The sequence below is a fragment of the Arvicola amphibius genome, chromosome 12 (assembly GCF_903992535.2).
Source record: "Arvicola amphibius chromosome 12, mArvAmp1.2, whole genome shotgun sequence".
NCBI lineage: Eukaryota > Metazoa > Chordata > Mammalia > Rodentia > Cricetidae > Arvicola > Arvicola amphibius.
Window position 1 is genome coordinate 103,670,000 of NC_052058.2, and position 27,643 is coordinate 103,697,642.

Genomic DNA, 27,643 nt, shown 5'->3' on the forward strand with positions numbered 1-27,643 from the left:
AGCAGATGATGCTAGTATTACCAGGGAAACTCACAAATACATCCAAGTTCTTGAACAGGTATACATGAAAAAATTCACATCACCTTGGATATGATAACTCTTATTATGTAAAAGATGATTTGGTGTAGGCAGAGGCTCCTTGTTCATTTCTTGACTACCCAGACCCTAATAATTACAAAGAAACTATATTAATTAGAACAGTACTTGAACTATTAGCATAGGTTTCTTATAAACTAACTCTTACATTTTAAATTAACCCATTTCTACTATTTTTTATTTTACCTTCAGGCTCGTGGTTTACTGGAAGGGTTTTTTTTTTTCTAAGTCTTATTTTTTTCTCATTTTTTTTATTAAAGATTTCTATCTCCTCCCCTCCTCCTCCCCTTTCCCTCCCCTCCCTTCCACCCATACCCCGACTCCACCCCTAACCAAGACAAATAGCCATCAGGGTTCCCTTCACAATGTTAAGTCCAAGGTCCTCCCAGCTCCCCCTAAGTCCAGGAAGGTGAGCAACCAAACTGACAAGGCTCACAGTGAGCCCATCCATGCTGTAGAGTTCATGCTTATTGCCTTTGTCCTTGGTTTCTCAGTCTTCCTCCACCGTCAGCCACATTCAGAGAGTCCGGTTTGGTCCCCTGTTCCATCAGTCCCATTCCAACTGGACTTGGTGGTCTCCCATTAGATCTGTCCCACCGTATCAATGGGTAAAAGCACTCCACACAGTCCTGACTTCCTTGCTCATGATCTCCCTCCTTTTGCTCCTCATCAGGATCTTGGGAGCTCAGTCCGGTGCTCCTATGTGGGGCTCTGTCATTTTCTCCATCCAATGCCAGGTGAAGGTTCTATGGTGATATGCAAGATATTCATGAGTATGAAGATAGGATTGTAGTGAGGAGCAGATGGGCTGCATTCCTGCTGCCCTGGCTCCTGCACGGCTACCTTTACACGCGAAATAACAACACACAAACTATATTCTTTTAAATACTGCCTGACCCATTATTTTCAGCCTCTTACTCACATCTTGATTAACCCATATCTAATAATCTGTGTAGCACCACGAAGTGGTGCCTTACCGTTTAGTTTCTAGCATATGTCCATCTTGGGCTGGAGCTTCATCGCATCTGGCTGTAGAGGCAGGGCAATTGTCTGAGCCATCTACCTCACTTCCTTCTTCCTGTTCTGTCTACTCCACCCACCTATTTTCTAACCTATTAGGCCAAGCAGTTTTCTTTATTAATTAACCAATGAAATCAACAGATTGATAGAAGACCCGCCTCCATCATAGGATATGGACATTTCTGGCACCCTCTCCTCAGCTGCCCAAGGAACTAGCTGGGGGCGTCTTCCTGGACACCTGGGAACCCCTCTAGAGTCAAGTCTCTGCCAACCCTAGAATGGCTCCCTTAACTAAGATATATAATTCCTTGTTCCCATATCCACCCTTCCTATATCCCAACCATCCTATTCCCCCAAGCTCTTCCCATCCTCCACACTTTTCTCTCCCTATCCTCCCATCCCCCCATCTCACCCCACCCCCAAGTTCCCATTTTTTTGTCCGGCAATCTTGTCTACTTCTAGTATCCAGGAGGATAACTATAGGTTTTTCTTTGGGTTCACCTTCTTATATAACTTCTCTAGGATTTTTTACGAATTATAGGCTCGATGTCCTTTATTTATGGCTAGAAACCAAGTATGAGTGAGTACATCCCAAGTTCATCTTTTTGGGCCTAGGTTACCTCACTCAGGATGGTGTTTTCTATTTCCATCCATTTGCATGCAAAATTCAAGATGTCATCGTTTTTTACCTCCGAGTAGTACTCTAATATGTATATATTCCACACTTTCTTCATCCATTCTTCTACTGAAGGGCATCTAGGTTGTTTCAGGTTCTGGCTATTACAAATAATGCTGCTATAAACATAGTTGAACAAATGCTTTTGTAATATGATTGGGCATCTCTTGGGTAAATTCCCAACCGTGAGATTGCTGGGTCCTGGGGTAGGTTGATCCCAAATTTCCTGAGAAACCTCCACACTATTTTCCAAAGTGGTTGCACAAGTTTGCATTCCCACCAGCAATGGATGAGTGTACCCCTTACTCCACATCCTCTCCAGCAAAGGCTATCATTGGTGCTTTTGATTTTAGCCACTCTGACAGCTGTAAGATGGTATCTCAACGTTGTTTTGATTTGCATTTCCCTGATTGCTAAGGAGGTTGAGCATGACCTTAAGTTTCTTTTGGCCATTCGCACTACTTCTGTTGAGAATTCTCTGTTCAGTTCAGTGCCCCATTTTTTTAATTGGGTTCATTAGCATTTTAAAGTCTAGTCTCTTGAGTTCCTTATATATTTTGGAGATCAGACCTTTGTCTGTTGTGGGGTTGGTGAAGATCTTTACCCAGTCAGTAGGCTGCCTTTTTGTCTTAGTGACAGTGTCCTTTGCTTTACAGAAGCTGCTCAGCTTCAGGAGGTCCCATTTATTCAATGTTGCCCTTAATGTCTGTGCTGCTGGGGTTATACATAGGAAGCGGTATCCTGTGCCCAAATATTGTAGAGTACTTCCCACTTTCTCCTCTAACAGGTTCAGTGTGTTCAGATTGATATTGAGGTCTTTAATCCATTTGGACTTGAGTTTTGTGCATGGTGATAGACACGGATCTACTTTCATTCTTCTACAGGTTGACATCCGGTTATGCCAGCACCATTTGTTGAAGATGCTTTCTTTCTTCCATTTTGTACTTTTAGCTCCTTTATCAAAAATCAGGTGTTCATAGGTTTGTGGTTTAAGATCTGGGTCTTCTATTTGATTCCATTGTTCGACTTCTGTATTTTTATGCCAATACCAAGCTGATTTCAATACTGTAGCTCTATCATAGAGTTTGAAATCAGGGATGGTAATGCCTCCAGAAGTTCCTTTATTGTATAAGATTGTTTTGGCTATCCTGGGTTTCTTGTTCTTCCATATAAAGTTGATTATTGCCCTCTCAAGATCTGTGAAGAATTTTGATGGGATCTTTAATGGGATTGCATTAAATCTATAGATTGCCTTCGGTAGTATTGCCAGTTTTACTATGTTGATCCTCCCAATCCACGAGCAGGGGAGATCCTTCCATTTTCTGGTGTCCTCTTCAATTTCTTTCTTCAAAGACTTAAAGTTCTTGTCAAATAGGTCTTTCACTTCCTTGGATAGAGTTACCCCAAGATATTTTATGCTATTTGTGGCTATCGTGAAAGGTGATGCTTCTCTGATTTCTTTCTTTGCTTCCTTATCCTTTGTATATAGGAGGGCGACTGATTTTTTGGAGTTGATCTTGTATCCTGCCACGATACTAAAGGAGTTTATCAGCTGTAGGAGTTCTTTGGTGGAGTTTTTCGAGTCGCTTAAGTACACTATCATATCATCTGCAAATAAAGAAAGTTTAACTTCTTCTTTTCCAATTCAAATCCCCTTGATCCCCTTGTTTTGTCTTATTGCTATTGCTAGAACTTCAAGTACTAAATTGAAGAGATAAGGAGAGAGTGGACAGCCTTGTCACATTTCTGAATTTAGTGGGATGGCCTTGAGTTTCTCTCCTTTTAATTTGATGTTAGCTGTCGGCTTGCTGTAAATAGCCTTTATTATATTTAGGAATGACCCCTGTATCCCTAATCTCTCCAAGACCTTTATCATAAAGGGGTGCTGAATTTTTGTCAAATGCATTTTCTGCATCTAATGAGATGATCATATGGTTTTTATCCTTCAGTTTATTTATATGATGGATCACATTGATAGATTTTCGTATGTTGAACCAGCACTGCATCTCTGGGATGAAGCCTTCTTGATCATAGTGGATAATTTTTCTAATGTGTTCTTGGATTCTGTTTGCCAGTATTTTATTGAGAATTTTTGTATCGATGTTCATGAGTGAGATTGGCCTGTAATTCTCTTTCTTGGTTGAGTCTTTGTGTGGTTTAGGTATCAGGGTAATTGTAGCTTCATAAAAGGAATTTGGCAATGACTGTTCTGTTTCTATATTAGGAAATACCTTAAGGAGTAAAGGTAGGTCTTCTTGGAAGTTCTGGTAGAATTCTGCATTGAACCCATCAGGTCCTGGCCTTTTTTTTGTAGGGAGGTTTCTGATAACAGTTTCTAATTCTTCGCAACTAACAGGAATATTTAGAGCATTTACCTGGTCCTGGTTTAACTTTGGTATATGGTACTTATCTAAAAAAAGTGTCCATTTCTTTTACATTTTCCAATTTTGTGGCATACAGGCTTTTGTAGTAAGATCTAATGATTCTCTGAATTTCCTCTGTGTCTGTGGTTATGTCCCCCTTTTCATTTCTGATCTTATTAATTTGCGTGTTCTCTCTCTGCCATTTGATTAGTTTGGCTAGGGGTTTGTCAATCTTGCTGATTTTCTCCAAGAACCAGCTTTTTGTTTCATTGATTCTTTGGATTGCTTTCTGTGTTTCTATTTTGTTGATTTCTGCCCTCAGTTTGATAATTTCCAGTCTTCTACTCCTCCTCGGTGCGTCTACTTCTTTCTTTCCTAAAGCTTTCAGGTGTGCTGTTAAGTCTCCAATGTGTGCTTTCTCCATTTTTTTTAAGTGGGCACTTAGTGCTATGAATTTTCCTCTTAGCACTGCTTTCATAGTGTCCCATAAGTTTGAGTATGTTGTGTCTTTATTTTCATTAAATTCAAGAAAGACTTTAATTTCTTTCTTTATTTCTTCCTTGACCCAGGTGTGGTTCAGAAGTTGACTGTTCAGTTTCCATGAGTTTGTAGGCTTTCTGGGGGTAGCATTGTTCTTGAATTCTAATTTTAATCCATGGTGATCCGATAAGATGCAGGTGGTTACTAATATACTTTTGTAACTGTGGAAGTTTGCTTTGTTACCGAGTATGTGGTCAATTTTCGAAATGGTTTCATGATTCACAGAGAAGAAGGTATATTCTTTCCTGTTTGGGTGGAATGTTTTATAGATGTCTGTTAAGTCCATTTGGTTCATTACCTCTATTAAGCCTCTTGATTCTATGTTAGGTTTCTGTCTGATTGACCTGTCCATTGGTGAAAGAGGAGTGTTGAAGTCTCCTACTATTAGTGTGTGTGGTTTGATGGCTGCCTTGAGTTCTAGTAATGTTTCTTTTATATAAGTGGGTGCTTTTGTATTATGGGCATAGATATTCAGGATTGAGACTTCATTCTGACAGATTTTTCCTGTAATGAGTATATAGTGTCCCTTTCCATCTCTTCTGATTGATTTTAGTTTGAAGTCAACTTTGTTAGAAATTAGTATGGCCACACCCGCTTGTTTCTTAGGTCCATTTGCTTGATAAACCGTTTCCCAACCCTTTACTCTGAGTAGATGTCTGTCTTTGTGGTTGAGGTGTGTTTCTTGTAAACAGCAGAATGTTGGATCCTGTTTTCATATCCAATCTCTTAGCCTGTGCCTTTTTATAGGTGAATTGAGTCCGTTGATATTAAGTGATATTAATGACCAGTAGCTGTTAACTCCGGTTGTCATTTTTTATTTGGTAGTAGAGATTGTGTGTTTCCTTTCTTTGAGATGTGCTGGTGAAGGGTGACTAGATGTCTGAGTTATTTTGGGCAATGCTGGACTCCTTTGTTTGTGAATTTCCTTCTATTACTTTCTGTAAGGCTGGATTTGTGGCTATGTATTGTTTAAATTTGTTTTTATCCTGGAATATTTTGTTTTCTCCATTTATAGTGAATGAAAGCTTGGCTGGGTATAGTAATCTGGGCTTGCATCCATGGTCTCTTAGTTTCTGCAAAACATCTATCCAGGACCTTCTGGCTTTCATGGTTTCCATAGAGAAGTCAGGTGTTAGTCTGATAGATTTACCTTTATATGTTACTTGACCTTTTTCCTTTGCAGCTCTTAATATTCTTTCTTTATTCTGTATGTTTTGTGTTTTGATTATAATATGGCTAGGGGATTTTTTTTTTTTTGATCCAGTCTATTTGGTGTTCTGTAACCTTCTTGAACCTTAATAGGAATATCTTTCTTTAGGTTTGGGAAGTTTTCTTCTATAATTTTATTAAATATATTTTCTGGACCATTGAGCTGTAATTCTTCTCCTTCTTCTACGCCTATTATTCTTAGGTTTGGTCTTTTTATTGTGTCCCAGATTTCCTGAATGTTTTGTGATGAGAATTTGTTGGATTTGCTGTTTTCTTTGATCAGTGCATTTATTTTCTCTATGGTATCTTCAGAATCTGAGATTCTTTCTTCTATCTCTTGTATTCTGTAGGATAGGCTTGTTTCTGTAGTCTCTGTTCGTTTACATAGATTTTCCATATCCGGCTGGCCCTCGGGTTTTGTTTTCTTCCTTGCCTCCATTTCAGTTTTCAAGTCTTGCACTGTTTCCATTATCTGTTTGATTATTTTTTCTTGGATTCCTAGGATATCATTTACGGATTTACTCAATTCTTCAAACTTTTTGTTATTCTTCTCGTCCATTTCCTTAAGGGAGTTTTTCACCTCCTGTTTAAGGGACTCTATTACTTTCACAAAGTCATTTTTTTCTACTTCTTCTTGATTAGTGTGTTCAAGTCCTCCTGTTATAAGTTCATTGGGTTCTGGTGCTTTCATGTTGTTTTTCAAATTGTTGGAGGAATTCTTGCATTGGCGCCTGCCCATTTCTTCCTCTGAATAATCCCCTTTGGGTCTTCTTTTAGAATTTCAATTCCAGTGAATTCAATTCACTCTCCCCAATGAATGATGGATCCTCTGGCAAACTGTCAGGTCTCCTTTCAGGCCAAGCAGCTTGCTGACCAAGGGCCTACCTTGCTGCAGGCGGGCTAATGAAGGAGGGGTCCTCCCACCGGCCTGGGTGCACTCAATTCCTGATCCAGGTGCCCAAACAGGATGGGCTGTGGGATTTTGTGGCCCCAAAGATGGGAGGATGAAACGGGGCGAGTTCTGGGTGCAAGCTGGGAGGGGACAGGAAGAGAGAGGCAGTATCTGGGGAGAATAACCCCTGCAGGAAGAGCAGGAAGTGTGCAGGGGGGGGAGTTGGAGAATGTGGGTGTTCCCTCTCCGGGCAGCTGCCGTGGTTCAGGCACTAACTCCTCACTCACCCCAATGAATGATGGATCCTCTGGCAGACAGTCAGGTCTCCTTGCAGGCCAAGCAGCTCAGTCTACTGGAAAGGTTTTGCCCAGCATTTGTCTCCTTTGGTGGCAACATGGCTTCTCCCTTAACTCTTCCTACTCTCTCTATATAAATTTCCTTCAGCCTGGCTATGTTCTGTTAAGCCACTGGCAAAAAGTAGATTCTTTATTAACCAATGAAAGCAATGCATAGACAGAAGGACTCCTTACACTAATTTGGTTTATCTTGATTGCCTAGGAAAGGAAGGACCTTGAGAGCAATATTAGATGTGACAGTTTACATGAATTGCCAACCTAACACAATCTAGAATATCTGGGAGCAATCTTCTGGTCATATTTGTGAAGAAGTTTCTGGAAGTTAGCTGAACACTCACTTTAAACATGGGTAGCACCATTCCATGGATTAAAGTCCTAAAGTGTGTGGGGAAAGTGATGGTAAATAGATGTATAGAACACCAGCTGCAAATACAATGTGACCAGTTGTCTCTATCTCCAGCTACTATACAGGTCCCACTATGATGGGCTGTGCCTTTATAATGGTTAATCTTGTTTGTCAACATGACTATATCTGGGTCAATTGAAACCTAAAAGTCTGGGCATGCTTGTGAAGGACTCTATTGATTGGGTTATTTGAGATGGGAAGACTTAACTTGAATCTGGGCCTCACCTACTAGTGGCAGCCTATAAAAAAGGACATGAAAGAAAAATGTTTTCCATCATCTTCCTTACCTCACTCTTGATGGCAAGTTTAACTCTACTGCTAAGACTTTTCTTTACTGATGTTAGAACATATGCCTTTCAGATTCCAATGTAGAACAAAAACCTCCTGTGTCATCCTGCCTTCTTGTAGACTGAACAACTTCCAGTTCCCTGATGTTTCCATTGTGAAGAAGCCACTGTTGGACTTCCTGGACCACAGCCTGTAAATTATCTAATAAATCATACAAATTTTCTCTCATTCTCCCACATTCTCATTTCTGCTCCTCAATAAAGAATTCCAAAAAATACAACCCTCAAAAATTGAGCCAAAATAAATATCCTCTTCCTTAAGTTGCTTTTATCAGGTTTTCTGTTGCAGCAGTAGAAGTAAGCAATACACAAGGTAAGCAAGTATTTGGAGAATGTCATCAGCATCCATCTCTGATGGACAAACAGTGAGTGCCAGAGATATAGGGATACAAGGAGAGGAATTCTGTCCTTCCATATTTGGTATTCATGCATAGAGAAAAAAATGTGCTTTCATAGCACATGACTAATGAATGAGTGCCATCTATGAAATAAATGTACAAATATTGTTTAATTAAAATGGAAAGCAAATGAAGAGTTAGAACTGTCACGTTAGCAAGCTTTTCTTTCCTGCTTCATTAAAATAGTCTACCTTGTAACTGTAGTATGCATTCACAGATACATTCAGTGGCTTAAATTACCCTAATGGGGTGACTGAATATTCATTGCTTCTCAATATTTCCATTATAAATTCAATGAAATTAATTATATACCTGTAGTTTGTACCATGTTACTAATTTTCATACTGAGGAATTTATTAGGGTCAAATTAGTGCAAGCAAATTATTCCTTAGCTGATGTGGATTTCATGCTGAATTGTAGGCTATTATGCGTGTTAAAATTCTGGATAATATGTGCAAGTAGCCTTACTTCTTCAAAGGTTATTCTTAGTTCCTCCCTTTGGGTCTTGGTTTGATGAAATAGGAGTGAGTCATTGACAGGCAAAACGGATGTTTGCCAGGATGTAATACTTGAAATAATTAACAAAAATTAGTCACCAAAATATTTTCTCTCCAGAGTCCTGGAAGATGTTTCTAGTTGCATGGTTTATATCAACCTTTGTTATAAAAGTTATACTTTCCAAACACCTATAACACTAACCCACAGTTCATATTTCTAGCTTTGTACTTCTAGTTTTATTATTGACCTACTTACATACAACTAAGAAAAAATTCTTAAAATTTCTTTGACCTTCAGAATAATCAATTGTTGCATATAATATTAATTATATGTTATTATAGTGCCTATAAGGCACCAAGTTCACTTTTTGTTGTATGTATGTGAGAGAGACTATGTGTGTGTGTGTGTGTGTGTGTGTGTGTGTGTATGTGTACATGTGCATGTAAGTTTTGTATGTGTGGAGGCCAGTGGTTAATATTGGGTGTCTTTGTCTGTAACTCCTACATTACTTTTGAGGCAAGGCCTTTCCCTGAGCCTAGAGCTCAACAGTCTGTTTAGATCAAATAGAGGTAATAAAACTGTGGGGCATTGACTTAGCATTTAGGTAGGAGGTACTGTCTTCTTGACATAAAACATCAAGTTTTGACTTTGTTTCTCATGTTCTCCCTCCTTCTGCTCCTCATTAGGACCTTGGGAGCTCAAGTTTTGAGACAGTTCTGTGAGTGGTCAGGAGCCACTAAAACCAGGCTCCATGAGAGTGAGAGGTAGGTTTAGAGGTCCTGGGTTTGGAAGACTTAGTCAAATAATGTAACATTTAATATCAATTATCAACCTTACAGGATCTAGAATCACAGTAGACAGTTCTAGGAATGCCTATGAAAGATTTTTCAACATTGGCTTAATTGAGGTTGGGAAGAGGCTTGCTGGATGTTGGAGATGTCATCACATGAGTTGATGATCTTCCTAACAGCAGAGAAGGTGAGCTGAGCACCAGTGCTCATCTCTCTCTGTTTCTTGCCTGTGGCTGCAGTGTTCCCAGCTTCCTTACTCTCCTACCGCCAACACTTTCCATAAGGGACTATACACTAAGACTGTGAACCAAAATCAGTGATACCCTATGTAAGTTGCTTTTGTCGGATGTTTTCTCACAACAATAAAAAGGTTAAAAAAATCAGAAGTCACAGGATGAAAAGTCCTGACACATTAAAGTCATCCTGACTCTGAAGTAGAGAGCAGCAAATAAAAAGCACACATCAGTAAATAAGTCAGATATATTGGGGACTTTCAATCAACAGCACCAAACATGATTATCTGTGTCTCAAACTAAGACATTCCAGCTTAAGTGTTTCCATATCTTCTATACACACTATTTAATCATTTGCCTTTCAAGTGAAGAATAATCTTCATTAACTCCAGGAAGATAATCTCTAATAACAGGAAATGTCACAGATCTTTTTGAAAAATGAAAGTAAGCAAACAACAGAAATTAAGGCTAGATGTGGAACCATATCAGGAGACTTGGACTTTGGAAATTCTAAGAGACAAATGATGAGTAAGTAAGACAGGTTTCATATTATAAACCTATAATCAAAGGTATTGAGATTTATTTATTTTGGTTTAATATTTTGTAGGTTTTTTACATGTATAATTTCATCTTCTTTCTTCCTATGCTAATGGATCACTCTGGAAATAGGATAGTGATATACAAAGGTCTTCTTTCTATGTGTTATTTTGATTGGTTGAATAAAGAAGCTGCCTTGGCCTTTTGATAGGGCAAAACTTAAAAAGGCGGGAAAAAGAGAACTGGATGCTGGGAGGAAGAAGGCAGGCTTAGAGAGCCACCATGGAGCCAGCTGCCAGGTAAGACATGCTGAATCTCTCCTGGTAAGCCACAGTCACATGGCTATTCACAGATTTAATAGAAATGGATTAATCAAGATGTGAGAGTTAGGCCATAAGAGGCTAGAAATAATGGGTCAGGCAGCAATTTAATTAATACAATTTTCATGTGGTTGTTTTGGGGATTAAGCTAGCCAGGCAGTGGAACGCGGCCTACTCCTCCATACAACAGGATAGAAGGATAGTAAGGACCATAGGTAGTAGGTATCACCAATAAAACATTGTTAGATATGACAGTGAACTCACAGAAGCTGGGACTTCATGCACAAGATCATTCATCCCTAGCTGAGGGATGAATTATTGAACTATTGACAATTAATGACTGCTAGGTTTGGGGGGACATGGCCCCTGAAAACAACCAAGGCTGCCATATATAATCTTCCACCCTGTATAAACAGGTAGCACTGAATAATAAAAAGGAATTTGTGAAGATAGGAAGACAAAGTGGTTTGGGTGGAGACAGAAGTGACTGAAGGTAAGTAAATGAGGGTGGGTTGGATAAAAAAATATGTATTTATGAAATTCTCAAACAATAAAAAGATAGGCAAGTAATATACACAAATATTTCCTTATGATTCTGTTTTTGCAAAGATAATTCTTTCAAGTTAACAATCAATAGATCATTTATGCACCTTGACAAATTCACATGCAATTCAAAGTTATTTGCAAAATGAAAGATAGTTTTCCTTGGAGCTGTGAGGAGTGCTAGAGCAACTGCAAAACACAGTGGCCACCCATCCATCAGTCAGTGGCTTTGCTTTATTCAGAAACTAAATTTGGAGAGCTTCATTCCATAATGTAACCAGTACTACTAACAAATCATCTTTGTTTTTAATGTCTTTTCATTAAATATGAATAAGCATCAAGAACTAGGAATGTGGTTCAGGGGTAGAACATTTGCCTACCTGGGGATTTGGTCCCAGTGTGTGAAGGATAACAGGTTGCTAAACAACAAGATGAGCTGTGAAAAACAGAAACAGGTGACAGGAAGACAAGGAACCCCTCCCTTACCAAGGCAGTCTCTTAGAAAAACACAGACAAAAGGAGCATGCCATACCAATGAGTGATACGGCCACATTACTGGAATATTGAAGTTCTAGTCTTCTGTATAGAGGTCTCCATCACCATGGACTTGCTAACTTTCTTTCCAGGTTCTAAGTCCACTAAATTTGTTCTTTTTTAATAACCAGCTCTTTTTCTATTGCTATCCATATGCTATTGATCTAATTCCTTATTCCACAGTAAAAGAAAACTTGGATGTTCCAGCAGGTGAATTTGTGACCCTTGCTCATGGTCACGGGACCATCATTGACACAAACACACAGATATACAGACAGACATGTAGCATGACAATGAAAACCCAGAGACAGATATTGGGTTTAAGATGAAAATCAGAAAAGTAAAACAGTCAAGCCACTAGACAAGTCTCACCTCTCCCAAGGCTGGGCAATTGCAGACTGAGCACTGACCCTCTTTCTCCTCCCATTTTATACTCCCCATTAGTGCTGGGATTAAAAGCATGTGACTTCCTAGTACTGCGATTAAGTGTGAGCGACCACCATCTGGATCTGCTTCTGTATTGATCTTGTATAGGACAGGGTGGCTTTGAACTCACAGAGATCCATCTGCCTCTGTCTTCCAAAGTCTGGCATTAAACGTATGACAACACTGCCTAGCCTCTAGTAGCTTAGTTTTACTCTCTGCTCTTCAGGTATACTTTATGTATTAAATCATAAATAAGATATTTCTATACAGACAGACAGACACAAACACACACACACACACACACACACAGACACACACCATCTGACCACCACCACCAACAACAACGATGTTTAAAAGATTTAATAACAACAAAACAAAATAAAAAATACAATTTTATTTTAGTAACAATACCTGTTCCAATAGTTGTTTTGATTCTTAGGACTGAATTATTTTTATATTCATCCTCTAATGCCTAGAGTACATTACAAGTGAAAGTAGAAATAACTACATCATTTTACTCAATATATTTCAGGGACTGACTAATGTTGAACACAACCTTTCAACAAACAAAATCTGTTGTTTTTTTCGTAACTGAGACAGGCTCCTTAGTCTGAGCTTTCTTTTCATATAAAAAAAAGTTGTTGGTTTTCTATTGAGCTCTACATTTTCCTCTGATCCCCTCTCTCCCTCTCCCTACCCCTTCAACCCTCTCCCAAGGTCCCATGCTCCCAATTTACTCAGGAGATCTTGTCTTTTTCTACTTCCCATGTAGATTATATCTATGTATGTCTTTCTTGGGGTCCTCATTGTTGTCTAGGTTCTCTGAAATTGTGATTTGTAGGCTGGTTTTCTTTGCTTTATGTTTAAAAACCACTTATGAGTGAGTACATGTGATAATTGTCTTTCTAGGTCTGGGTTACCTCACTCAAAATGATGTTTTCTAGCTCCACCTATTTGCCTATAAAATTCCAGATGTCATTACTTTTTCCTGCTGTGTAGTACTCCATTGTGTAAATGTGCCATATTTTCCTTATCCATTCATTGGTCGAGGGGCATTTAGGTTGTTTCCAGTTTATGGCTCTGACAAACAATGCTACTATGAACAAATCAAAAACAAAAATCAAAAACTAACCTAAAACAACAACTTAGATTACAAAATGATTGCATAGAGAAGGTTCATGCATTTGTGTGTTGGTCCAGGGAATCATAACTAGATGCACAGCAAAATCAAAGCACAATGATGTAACATAGGGCAGGGAAGGGTATTCTTTCTTTCTTTCTCTCTCTCTCTCTCTCTCTCTCTCTCTCTCTCTCTCTCTCTCTCTCTCTCTCTCTCACTCTCCTGTGTGTGTGTGTGTGTGTGTGTGTGTGTTCATATGATATGTGAACATGGAGGTCATAGGACAATATCAGGTAGGGGTTTGAGCTTTCCACCTTCTTTAACACAGTGTCTCTTGTTTCTCATCATTTTTTGTCAGTCTAGTGGGTTGGAGAGCTTTGGGGATTCTCTTGTCTCTAACTCTTTTCCAAGGGCACCAGGATCACATTTCACTTCACATTGCTGCTGGGAAGCCAAACTTATTCCTCCTTCTTGTATGTAAGTGTTGAGCGCCTGGATCCTGGAACTTGACAGGCTGGATGTAACTCCTCTGAGGTACTGATTTTTAAAAATCATCTTCTTATATAGATTTTCTATCATGTATTTTTTTGTTTTATTTTTATTTATTTTTGCAAGTCTCCACTTGCAAAACAGGAAATAAAGGACTTGGGAATTTCTTTTTCTTTTAAAAGAAACTGCATCAGAGATAGAATTTTAAACATTTTCTTACAGTGTCAGACAAACTTTCATTATCATTAATGGTGACTAAACATATTAATGACCTAAATTTATGCAAAGTCATTATATAGAGAGAGTAGTAGATATGAATTCAGTGTAATTTAGCTAATTTCGGGAATTAATAGAAAAGCCCATTTTAAAATGATATCTATGATATGTAATGTATAATATTTTGTCTATATATAGGTCCATCAATCTGTCAACTATGTCTCTATAATCTAATATCTATATTTCTAACATCTATCTCTTTCTATTTCTTCTCTCCTTTCTAGATGGTTTTGAAGAAATAGGGTTTTTTTGGCTGTTTTCCTTGTTTCAAGAAATGTGTCTGGAGAATATAAAATTGGTGAGCCACCACATTTTCATTGTGCCCAAGATGACATGACATAGACATATTAGTACGTTTTTAAATGAAAAACTGTGCTTTAAAGGATAAATCTACTACAATTTTTTCTATAGATATATTTCTTAATCCTATAAGTGACATTTTATAAAAAGAAAATTCAGTTCACATTTCTACATTTCTAAATAAGAAAACTATGTCTACCTGTAAAGGTTCTGTGATGTGTAAGCAAGACTGCATCATAAAGGCCACATGGGTGGAAATGTTAGTTGTCAACTAACAATAAGCAGGCTTGTGCTTGCAAGTAAACTTGGTCATCATTATGGAAATAAATACTAGCTGAAAACTTATGATAATGCCATATGGTAGAGAATAAAATAAACGAAAGTTAGACAAGTAAAGAATTTTCACCATCCACCTTTGTGGCATACAAGAAATTACCAAATAGCTCAAGGAAGGGAGATTTCAAGTCCAGACATGATTGCCATCTTGACTGAATTGAGGCATTGCTAGGTCATCAGGGAAGTCCACCTTGGAGGATGCATGGGAAAGTGAGTCTAAGAGCACTGACAAAAAGGAAGTTGAATGTGCTCTCCTCTTCTCAGGTCACTTCCCAGACTGAATTAAAGTCTTTGCTTGCTTCATGATCTTCTTCCAGCAGCCATCCCTGACACAAACATGAACTGGTGCCACAGCCAGACTTCCTGCCATGGTGAAGTACATGCATGGACTTGAAGCTGAAATAAGCTCTCTTTAAGGTGCTTCTTGTCGGCTATTGTTCATAGCAATGACAGCAGTAACCAATAACTTTTACTAAGTTAAGAAGGAATCAGAATGGTGAAGTACTGGTAGGTTCAGAGAACACTACTACATGTCAATTACAGGGTTGACAGGGTGGCCTGGAGACCTGGAGCCTGAAGACCTGAGTTCAATTTCCAGAAATTATGTAGTTGAAGGAGAGAACAACCAACATAAGTTGTCCCCAGGCAACTTTCTCTCTCTCTCTCTCTCTCTCTCTCTCTCTCTCTCTCTCTCTCTCTCTCTCTCTCTCTCTCTCTGCCTCCCTCCCTCCCTCCCTCCCTCCCTCCCTCCCTCTCTCCCTCCCTCCCTCCCTCCTGTAGAAAGGAGCGGCAGGGGCTGCGTCCTGCCACCCAGCCGCCGGCTAGCTTTACACCCGAAATAATTACAGGGAAACTGTATTCTTTTAAAACACTGCCTGGCCCATAGTTTCAGCCTCTTATTGGCTAATTCTCACATCTTCCTTTAACCCATATTAGTGATCTGCATAGCACCACGAGGGGTGGCTTACCAGGAGAGGTCTTATCCTGCGTCCATCTCAGAAAGGAGAAGCATGGCGACCCACTATGGTGACTGCCTGAAGCGCCTCCCCACTCCTGCTACCCAGCATTCTGTTCTGTCTACTCCGCCTACCTAATTTTCTGTTCTCTTAAAGGGCCAAGGCAGTTTTCTTTATTAATTAACCAATGAAAGTAACATAGACAGATAACTCTCCTCCATCACCCTCCTTCCCTCCCTCCCTCCCTCTCTCCCTCCCTCCCTCTCTCTCTCTCTCTCTCTCTCTCTCTCTCTCTCTCTCTCTCTCTCTCTCTCTCTCTCTCACACACACACACACACACACACATACACACACAAAATCACACACACAATACACAGGCACAGAGGCACAGGCATACACATGCACACTCTCATACACATATATGAATATAGATTAATAAATTAATAAGTATAAAGTTTTTAAAGCAGTTACTGCTGTTAGTGGAAAGATTAAACAACAACAACAATGGTACACTACATTTTCAGTCTAAGACCCAGGTCTTGCGGGTTAGGATATGAACAGTCAGTAGTGGCATCAATGGAGACAAGACAGAGTGAAAAGTAAGTAATCCTAACCAGAAACTCATCATTTGTATTTTGATAGTAATCTCCCATCCAGATAAGAAGTTGAAGGGTTCTCATTTAAGGGACAGTATTAATATCTAGAGAAGATAGCAGGGTAAAAAGTGAGCACTCATTTCTCTCTGCTTCAGTGAGCTGAGAAATGGAAAAATGACACTTGCTTCAGAAGTCAGTACTGTACAGCCCATACAGGTGACAGGACACAGATACATGGAGAGATATGCTGGGGGACACTGCAAAGACTTCTGTCTTAGTCATTGCTCTACTGCTAAGAGACACCATGACTAAGGTAACTAGAAGAACAGAGTGTATTTACTCTCGGGTTTGCTTAAAATTTCTATTATTGTCATGGTGGGGAGCATGGTGGTATACCCACAGGCATTGGAGTGGAAACTGAGAGCTACATCCTAATAAAAAAAGAGAAACATTGGGCTTGTATGGGAATTTGAACCATCAAAGCCCACCTCCTGCCACACACTTCCTCCAATAAGATATACCTTATTATCCTTCTGATCCTCTCAAGCAGAACCACTCCTTTGTAGCTAATCATTCAAAATTATGGACCTATGGGTGTCATTCTTATTCAGTCCACCATATCTTCTCTTCCAGCAACATCTTTCCAGCCCTTTTTGTGAGAACTACCCTGGCTGACAAAACACAAATAAATTAAAATAAAAATCCCTCTACAATGACTTTTCCCAAGAAGAAAAGGATAATGAAACAAAGGATGACTATGAAGTTAAATGCAAGTAATACATTTCAACATAATAAGCAAAATAAAGATAATAAGTTACTTCAGAATAATTAAGGTTAATTTGATTTACATTGATTTCTAAAGAACATGAAAGAAAATCAAGGCAAGGTTAGATAATAAAATATGAAGAATAAAAAACAAACAATTAAGTTTTCCGAGAGAAAAAAGACAAGACTGAGGTTTCATAGCCTCCAGATAGCTACATAACTTAAAGCAGTGCTCTAGTTCTGAAATAAGTGAGCAGGGGCACAGTAGGCCTACAGTTTTGTTTTCAAGAACTAGTCAATCATGTATTTATACATATAAATATATATGACTGTATATACTTACATAAATACATATATAATCCAATTTAAAACATAAACACACTTTTCTTTCTATATTTATAACTGTAATATTATAAATACTATTATATACACGGATACTTTTATATATTTTGTATATTCAGTAAGGTGCTTGAAACTGTATAGGAAAATAGTAAACTCTGGTGTGTATTTTATTGTCCTGCTGACTAGTATTCATTTATTTGTTTGGTTGTTTATTTATATTTAGAACAGAGTCTCATATGTGGCCTGGTCTAATCTTAAGCTTATAATTTTCAACATAAATATACAACTTGTACTGTCATAGAATGCATAAGACACATGATCAAGTAGGTACAAGGTCCCAATCCTATCTAAGAAGACATTTGAAACTGATACCCGATGGGAGAAGAATAAGTCAAAATTTCCAATTTAATTGCTCTGGGTATGTCATCCATACTGCAGAGCAGTTCCAGGCTTAGGAATAGTTAGCCAACACAAAACAGATTCTGTGTTTTGGTGTTCTTTGTTGTTGGTTTGGTAGCTTTAGACATTTTGAGGGTTTTTTGGTTTGTTTTTATGTTTTGATTTCCTGGTGATTTTCTTTAAGAAATCAGATAAGGAACATGAAGGTTGGGTGAAATGGGGGGAGCCTGGCCTGTTTGAATGCTCACCTTCCTAGACCTGGATGGGAGGGGGGAGGAACTTGGACTTCCCACAGGGCAGGGAACCCTTACTGTTCTCTGGACAGGAGAGGGAGAGGGGGTGGAGGGGGGAGGGGGGTAAATGGGAGGTGGGGAGGAGGTAGAAATTTTTAATTAAAAAAAATCAACAACTCTCACTTCTAAGAAGATTAAAGATAGTTTCTTATAGGGTTATATATAACTGGCAAGGCCTAGGAACACAAGTTTTAGCTTAGCCCAAATTATGTGTTCCACCAGTTTGATGAACTTTTTATAGTAATAGAAGAGAGAAACTTATACATCAAGGTACTTTTCAAATCTATTAGTGGATGTGTCAGGTAGGTGGGTTACAATGCTATGAGACACTATTCTTTTTTTTTAACTTTTAAATGTAAAGTTTTTTTTTTTTAGTTTGAGTTTTTCTTTTTTTTTTACTAAAGATTTCCATCTCCTCCCCCTTCCCTCCCCTCCCTTACACCCATACCCCCACTCCACCCCTCTCCAAGACAAAGAGCCATCAGGGTTCCCTTCACTATGTTAAGTCCAAGGTCCTCCCAGCTCCCCCTAAGTCCAGGAAGGTGAGCAACCAAACTGACAAGGCTCACAGTGAGCCCGTCCATGCTGTAGAGGTCATGTTCATTGCCGTTGTCCTTGGTTTCTCAGTCCTCCTCCACCGCCAGCCACATTCAGAGAGTCCAGTTTGGTCCCCTGTTCCATCAGTCCCATTCCAACTGGACTTGGTGGTCTCCCGTTAGATTTGTTCCACCATCTCAATGGGTAAACACACTGTTCAAGGTCCTGACTTCCTTGCTCATAATCTCCCTCCTTTTGCTCTTTATCGGGACCTTGGGATCTCAGTCCGGTGCTCCTATGTGGGGCTCTGTCATTTTCTCCATCCAATGCCAGTTGAAGGTTCTATGGTGATATGCAAGATATTCATGAGTATGGCAATAGGATCTGTACATTTCTGGCACTCTCTCCTCAGCTGCACAAGGACCTAGCTGGGGGCGTCTTCCTGGACACCTGGGAACCCCTCTAGAGTCAAGTCTCTGCCAACCCTAGAATGGCTCCCTTAATTAAGATATATAATTCCTTGTTCCCATATCCACTTTTCCTATATCCCAACCATCCTATTCCCCCAAGCTCTTCCCATCCTCCACTTCACACTTTTCTCCCCCATTCCCCCCTCCCCCCATCCCACCCCACCCCCATGTTCCCATTTTTTGTCCTGCAATCTTGTCTACTTCTAGTATCCAGGAGGATAACTATATGTTTTTCTTTGGGTTCACCTTCTTATATAGCTTCTCTAGGATTTTTTACGAATTATAGGCTCGATGTCCTTTATTTATGGCTAGAAACCAATTATGAGTGAGTACATCCCATGTTCATCTTTTTGGGCCTAGGTTACCTCACTCAGGATGGTGTTTTCTATTTGCATCCATTTGCGTGCAAAATTCAAGATGTCATTGTTTTTTACTGCCGAGTAGTACTCTAATATGTATATATTCCACACTTTCTTCATCCATTCTTCCACTGAAGGGCATCTAGGTTGTTTCCAGGTTCTGGCTATTACAAATAATGCTGCTATAAACATAGTTGAACAAATGCTTTTATAATATGATTGGGCATCTCTTGGTCTTAATGCTTTGTTGGGTTGGAAACTAAGGATATGTTCGTACATTCCAAAGGATTGTCCTAATAGTCATGAAAACCTTGGGCATGTACAGAGGATTGCAATAAACAGCTATTAGTAGCCCTAAGCATGCCCCAACATAGGCCTGCAACATTCCAGTCTTTCTACAACATTGAGGTTCTAATCAATCAGTCAGATTTGCAGAATGCTCGGTGGGAGCTGCAATTTTGTCATGGACCTTTCCTTCACAGACTGCTCTCACTTCAGCCTCTCAAGCTCTGAGATTGTAGGCTCTGGCTAACATGCCTGACTTAGCTGTAAATTTCATGTACTTTACCGTGGGGTAAGGAATTCCACTGATCTGTAGACTCGTCCCACTAATTATTATTATCATTGTCAAGGTAATCAAGGTGAAGTTTGCTCATTGTTATACTCTTTTTTTTTTTTTTTTGAGACAGAAATTCCCTGCTCTGGCTTTCCTGAAACTAGTTATGTAGACGTTTAAGCTAGCCTTCAATTCACAGTGATCTGCCTGCCTCTGTCTCCAGAGTGCTGGGATTAAAGGCATAGGCCACTACAACACAGATTGCTAGTTATAGTATTAACAATACCTGGCACATACTGAATGAACAATGTTTTAGAAAGTTCACACTTTATTTTATTTTATTTTTATTAAAAATTTCCGCCTCCTCCCTGCCTCCAATTTACCCCCTCCCCCCTCTACTCCCCTTTCCTCTCCTGTCCAAAGAGCAGTAAGGGTTCCCTGCCCTGTGGGAAGTCCAAGTTCCTCCCCCCTCCATCCAGGTCCAGGAAGGTGAGCATCCAAACAGGCTAGGCCCCACCAAAGCCAGTATGCGTAGTAGGATCCAAATCCAATGTTATTGTCCTTGGCTTCTCAGTTCACACTTTAATATTTGAAAGTATACTGTACTGATTTTCTATCTTTATCTTATTTGCTTCTCAGTCAGCCCCCACTGTTGGCCACATTCAGAGAGATGGGTTTGGTCGCATGATCCATCAGTCCCATTCCAACTGGAGTTGGTGATCTCCCATTAGTTCTGTCCCACCGTCTCCATGAGTGAACGCACCCCTCATGTTCCTGACTTTCTTTCTCATGTTCTCTCTCCTTCTGCTCCTCATCAGGAGCAAAACCATTCTTGATTTGATTTACAGTCTACCCTCCTAAGGCCTGCCATAGTTTGGGCAAGAAGGAAGGAAGAACAAGTCTAGGATGTGGGCCTGGATGCAGGGTCCCAGCAGCCCCACTTTTTAGTGTGGTGCCACAGGATACCTTTAGAGAACCACATGATTCTTACTGTGGAAGGCTCACAAAGAGAGAAAAGAGACTGACTCTAATGCAAGATTTGATTGGAAATGAAAACCGGTCTGAACTGCACCCACAACTTCAAATGTTTTTTTGTCATGATCTGTTTTCTAGAATAAGCATCTTTCTTATCTCTGGGACATGCTTTACTTTTGTAAGTAGTCTGGCATTGGTGAAGTTATTCTAAAGAGAAACAGTATCGCTTCCTTGGATACTAAAAAAATCTTCAGATTTTTGAATCAGTGGACTCCAAAACTCCAAACAATTAAAATTACCTCCAGGAACTTCACGGAGGAGGGGAAGAAAGCTCAAAGTCCTGGCCAGACAAAGGGAAAACTTCTTTTCTGGAAAGATATTTACAGCATATCAGACCACCATGCAGGAAAATGAAACCAAAATAATGCTGGCCAGTGACAGTATGTTCTTCTTGACTATGTCTGCCTATATATGCAAAACTCTCCTCTCTTCTGGGAAGTAACCCTTATGTCAAGACCACGAAGAGAGATACCATTATCCTTCTTCCCAATATGCATATTGAATAAATTTCCCTCTTCTGTTTATTACCATTAATCTGGCTGTTGTGTTTAACTTAGCTAGATAGTGGACAGGTACTGTACCAATATTTTGAAGACACAGGTATGTGTAACCTCAAACCTGGTAAACATTCATATTATTAAACCTTTACTTCTCCAAGTATGTGCTATGATCTATATGGATAAAGGACATATAATAATAAGAAAATAGGAAAAAGAAAAAATTGAACAGTTGAGTGTAAACATCGGTCTTATTTTCAGTTTCTTCTCTTACCCATTTTTTTCTTGTCTCCAGAAACCATTATTGTAGCACAATTAGTAAAAACCCAGAGTGAGATACTGGGATTCAACCTGAAGGTCAGAAAAGCAAAACATCCAGTCACTGCCTCTTACCTCTACCTCAGACGGAAACTGTGATCCTGCTTCCAGGAATCCTCAGAATGAGACTGTCTGAGAGCTGTCTCCTGTTGTTTTATATTCCTGTCTAGTGCTGGGATCAAAGGTGTGCAACATTACTGCCCAATTTTTATGGCAAGCTAGTTTGGCTACTGGGATTAAAGGTGTGTGTGTCAATACTGCCTGGTCTGTAAGGCTTACCAGGTCAACTGTTTTACTCTCTGATCTTCAGACAAGCTTTATTTATTAAAATACAAATGAAATATCACCAAATTTATATACTCTAAAGTTTAATTACATTCCATGTCAACGGATGTATGACATGTGTGTATGTGTATAATGCTTGTGAAGGGACAACTGAGATGACTCATCAGGCAAAGGTGACTGCTGACAAATCTGACACTCTGAGTTCAGACACTCTGAGTTCAGTCTCTGGAACCAACATGGTGGAGGTAAAAACTGATTCATGAATGCTGGCTGGCTGTCTTTTGACTACCTCATGCAAGCTGTGTCATGCACGCATGCACGTGCACACACACACACACACACACACAGACACACACACAGACACACACACACACACACACACACACACACACACACACATATAAAATCAAAGTCTCCATCTCTGCCAATGTTATATTTATGGTTTCTAAGATTCTACAGTTCTCCAAATTAAACACACAAATCTGAAGGTTCAATACTAAGACCCATATATGTTATTTTTCTGTTTGTGGTACCTAATTCAGTATAAAGTTTTCCATCTTAAACCATTTACCTGAAAATTTTGTAGGTTAATTTTTTTCACGGTGAATAAAATTTAGTGGTTTATGGTTGTAGTAGTTTGACTGTAACTGGTCCCCATAATCTTATACGGAGTGACACTATTAGGAGGTGTGACTTTGTTGGAGTGTGTATGGCTTTGTTAGATGAAATATGTCAGTATGGGGGAAGGATTTGATGATTCCTATGCTCAGGGTACTGCACAGTGTCTCAGTTGACTTCCTGTTACCTGTAAGATGTAGGACTCTCAGCTACTCTTCCAGCATCATATCTGTCTGCATGCCATCATGCTTCCCACTATGATGATAATGGACTGAACCTCTGAAATTTTAAGCTGAGACTTCAATTAAATATTTTCTGTTATAAGAACTGTTGTGGTCTTTGTGTCTCTTCACAGCAATAGAAACCCCAATAAAGACAGAGGTTGGTACCAGGGGCCAAGGAATTGCTGTGATAGGCCTGACTATACTTTTGTTTGGGAGAATCTGGACTTTTGTACTTTGGGTATGAAAGTAGCAAAATGCTTTAAGCGTTGCTTAATGGGCCATAATGGTAGGAGCATGGAAGATAGAAGTGCTAAGAATTGTTTGAACTGTTGTGGCTCAAGAACTTTCAGAAGAGAAGCATTTTAGTACGTTGCCTGCACATTGCTCTTACAATATATTGCTGAAGAAAGTGGCTGCCTTTTGCTCTTGTCCGGTGTGCCTGAGGCTAAAGTGAAAAGGTTTGGATTAATTCCATTGGTATATCTCAAAACAACCTACCATAGACTTTATCATGTGGCTTTTAGTGGTATGTCTAATATATATTTATAATGAAAAGGAGAAAGTTGGGCAGACTAAATTACAAAATAAAAATTTTGAGGAGAAAAAATTCACCAGGAAGTAGAATAGAGCTATTATTTTTGTTCTAGAAGATAAATGGATTAAGAAATGGAATAAAGAGAATAATGATGTCAGGGCATGATCCCACTTAGCTTAGTTTCCAATTTGTGGAAAGGAACTAAAGAAAAGCTTAGAACAAGATGTGGTAGGGCACACCTTTAATCCCAGCCCTGGGAAAGCAGAGTCTGGCTGATCTCTGAGGTTGAGGCCAACCTGGTGTACAGAGAAAGTTTCAGGACAGTCATGTGTAGTCAGTGGCAAACAGAAAGCTGGAGAAGATATAATTGAACAAGAGTGGCATGTTCCAGCCCCACTCAACAGCAGAACCAGACAGTTTTGAGCACATGATTATGGCTTTAGAGTTAAGGTTAAACAAAAATGGTTATGGAATTTGCCTCCATGCCTAAAGAAAGCCTCTGAGGCCTGACATATATCAGGAGAATTTCTGAATGGAGGCCTCATAAAGAAGCCATTGCATGAACTTGAAGCTTATATTGCCTTAGAGAATCCAAGATGTAAGAGATGTCAGAGTCATGAGATACCTGCAAAGGAAAGCTGATAACAAGGAACAGAAACAGCACAAGAGAAATATGGGTATTGCAGTCAACAAAGTTGAACACAGTTGGAGATCCGAACAGTGTTTTAATATCAGACGTGGAGATGAAGAGTTTGGAATTTGTGAAGCTGGTTTGTTGTCTTGCTTTAGTTCAGTATTTCTTCACTATATTTCCTTCCCTGTGTTTTGGAATAACAATGCATATCCTGTGCCAGGTATTTTAAATTTCTTCCCATATCTTTTGTCTTTTTTCTTTTATACTTGAGTTTATAATAATTATGTAATTTCTTGTTTCCACTTCTTCCCTTCAAAAACCCCCTACTTACTCTCTTTCAAATTCTTGACCTCTTGTTTCATTAATATTTGTCACATGAGCACACACACATATTGATATACATTCCTAAATATAACTTGCTTAGTCTGTATGATGTAATTTGTGTAGTTTTAGGGCTGTCAATTGGATATTGGACAACAAATTGTTGCAATCACATTTAGGAAAGAACATTTCTCTCATTATAAATATTATTCAGTTGCTTATAGTTCCTTTATGGAAGTTCCCCTCATACACTTTGGTATATCTATTCTTTTTTATTGATTTTTATTGAGTTCTACATTCTTCTCTGCTCCCTTCCTGGCCTCTACCCTCCCCCTTCAACCCCCTCCCAAAATCCCCATGCTCCCAATTTACTCAGGTGATCTTGTCTTTTTCTACTTCACATGTAGATTAGATATATGTATGTCTCTCTTAGTGTCCTCCTTGTTGTCTAAGTTCTCTGGGATTGTTGCTGGTAGGCTGGTTTTCTTTGCTATGTGTAAAAACCACCTATGAGTGAGTACATGTGATAATTGTCTTTCTGTGTCTGGGTTACCTCACTCAAAATAATGTTTTCCAGATCCATCCATTTTCCTGCAAAATTCAAGATGTTGTTCTTCTTTTACTTGTTTAGCTCATGTTTACATAGTCATGTTGGTGAGAATGTGTGAGTGTAGCTTCTCATGGTATTAGGACAAAGTCTCACAGCAAATTCCTACAATCTCTGACTCTTAACTATCTTTCGGCCCTCTCTTCTGCAATGTTGATCTTTGAGCCTTAGGTGTGGGAGCTTTTTAGGACCATACCATACAACCCTGAATTATGATTGGTTATGGTTTTCTATGATGGTCTCTGTCTTTTTAATAGAGTTTTCTTTATGAGGAGTGAGGAATATACTTATATCTGAATATTTTGAGCTAGAAGTCCCTGATGAGAGAAAAGAAGAGCATCTGACTTTCTGAGTAGGTGTTATCTTACTCAATGTGATCTTTTATAGTTGGATATGTTATGGCTTAGAGTTGTAGAAACACATGGCAGGTCTATCTGGGTGGAGATGTTACATGAATCAACAAAAGGACTTTGCTTATCTTTTTAAAAATTAGATAAAGAGTTATTAAATAAATATTAGTAAAAGTGTCTTGTAGAGGCTCAGATAGACTTGAGTAGTCCATAATAAAAAAGCTGTTGTATTGTACAACACTCAAATACCACCTACAAAAATCTTTATTTTGTTTTTAACATTATTTTATTTTGAAGATGAAAATTTACATATCTAGACCAATATTTATGTTTTGAATACTGAAAAATATGGAATCCTAATGATCTAGTATTACTGAAATTGTAAAAGCATGAATGGAAAAGCACATAGTTAAGGAGCCATTAAGCAATCATTTTAGCACAGGATGAGTGGTACTGTAATAGTTTTGCATGAGCATCAGGTACTCTTGGGGTTCTCCCAGCAGCTCCTTACTGGTGGAGTATTTCTACTATGAGGTAGAACATATTAGTTTCTGTAATCGGATATAAGTAGTAAGCTCTTAATGGATAATATTCACACAGAGTGAAGATAAACCCTGAACATCTCACAATAGAGTTTTAGATTAATGTTTAATCTATTTTTAATGTGGGTCACAAATGTAATGCATTGTTCACCTTTTAAAGTAAGTTATTCACCCTACAAAAGGCTTCTTTCTCTATCAGTATTTTCAGGTAAGCCTAGAGAAGAAAAAATGTCTTAGACAAATCTTGTTTAGGCTCCCAGCTTCTCCACAAATGTAGAAGAGGTAAAATATTCTCATCACTTCACTTCACAATATTATTTATAAGTTTGTTTGCCATCCATATTCATAAAAATACAATAGGATATTTGGTCTTCTATATAGAGATTAAGAAAAGAGCAAAATCAAACAAAAAAATAGTCATGTCTTGAAATAAGGCATCACCGCACCATTAGATCTTTATGCTTCAGTGGGAGTGTAGAACAGGGAGGGCTTCACTTTCTGTAACACACAGAGTGCTCTGAAGCAGGTTTCCCGGGGAAAGTAATTCCTGTGATAGAGAGTAACATTTAGGTAAGTGCAAGGTAGAGAAGAGGGAAGGCAGGGATGTAAAGAAACCCTGTGGTGTGGTGTGGTGTGGTGAGGGACATGACAGGAACTAAACTGCCCAAGCTCCTTCCATCACAAGCCTAAGGAAAAGCAGTTTCATGCAGTGTTCTGCAGACTTTGTGAGTGAATGTTTCCTTGAGTCGTCTTATAAATAAGTGCTTATGACAAAAAATAAAAATAGACCATTTGAGATGGAGATTAACATGGTTTTTAGTGGGAAAGGATGTGGACGAGTCCTTCACACAAAGGCAGGATGTCTGCAGTTCAAATATTATGGCCAGAAACATTGGTAAACAAAGAAAAATGGGAACACTTGTGTGGCTTTTCTACTTAAGAAACAAGAAAGCACAGTGCACATTCTCGGTACCAAGTAAATAGGAGCAGGCCAGTGCACAAATCAGAAATCATGGTTTATCTGCTTTATGCAGTATTGTTCCCTACTTCCCTGTGTGTGTGTGTGTGTGTGTGTGTGTGTGTGTTTGTGTGTGTATGTATGTATGTGTGTGTGTGTGTGTGTGTGTTTGTGTGTGTATGTATGTATGTGTGTGTGTGTGTGTGTGTCTGTGCATACATGCATCTGTGTATGGAGATCAGAGATCAGTCGCATGAGTCTTCCCCATGCCATTCCCCAGATCTCTCATTTTACCTGGAGATCACCTAGTAGGCTAGGCTGGCTGGCCAGTGAACCCCAGGTATCCTCTTGGTTCTACCTCCTCCACACCGAGATTACAAACACGTGCTACCATACTTTCAATTTTATGTGGGTGTTAGAAATCAAGCTCAGCTCTTCATGCCATATTTCTAGACTTGCTGACTTGCTGTTGCTTCTTTCCTACTTTGAGAGCAGTTTACAACAGACTATGTTGACAATAACACTAATAGCAAGCTGGATCCTTGAAAACATTCCTACATATGAATGCACACGGTGGCATGACTCCCTTCAGAATAAACTGAACTATCATGAAGTTTAAAATCCCCTCAAATTGTTATAGTTCAGATGTCAACTTGTAGAAGTTTTTCTCTTATAGACCTCAGAGTGACTCTCTTTTTCTACTCCTACTCCTCTGCCTATTTATTCTCTTTATCTAAGAT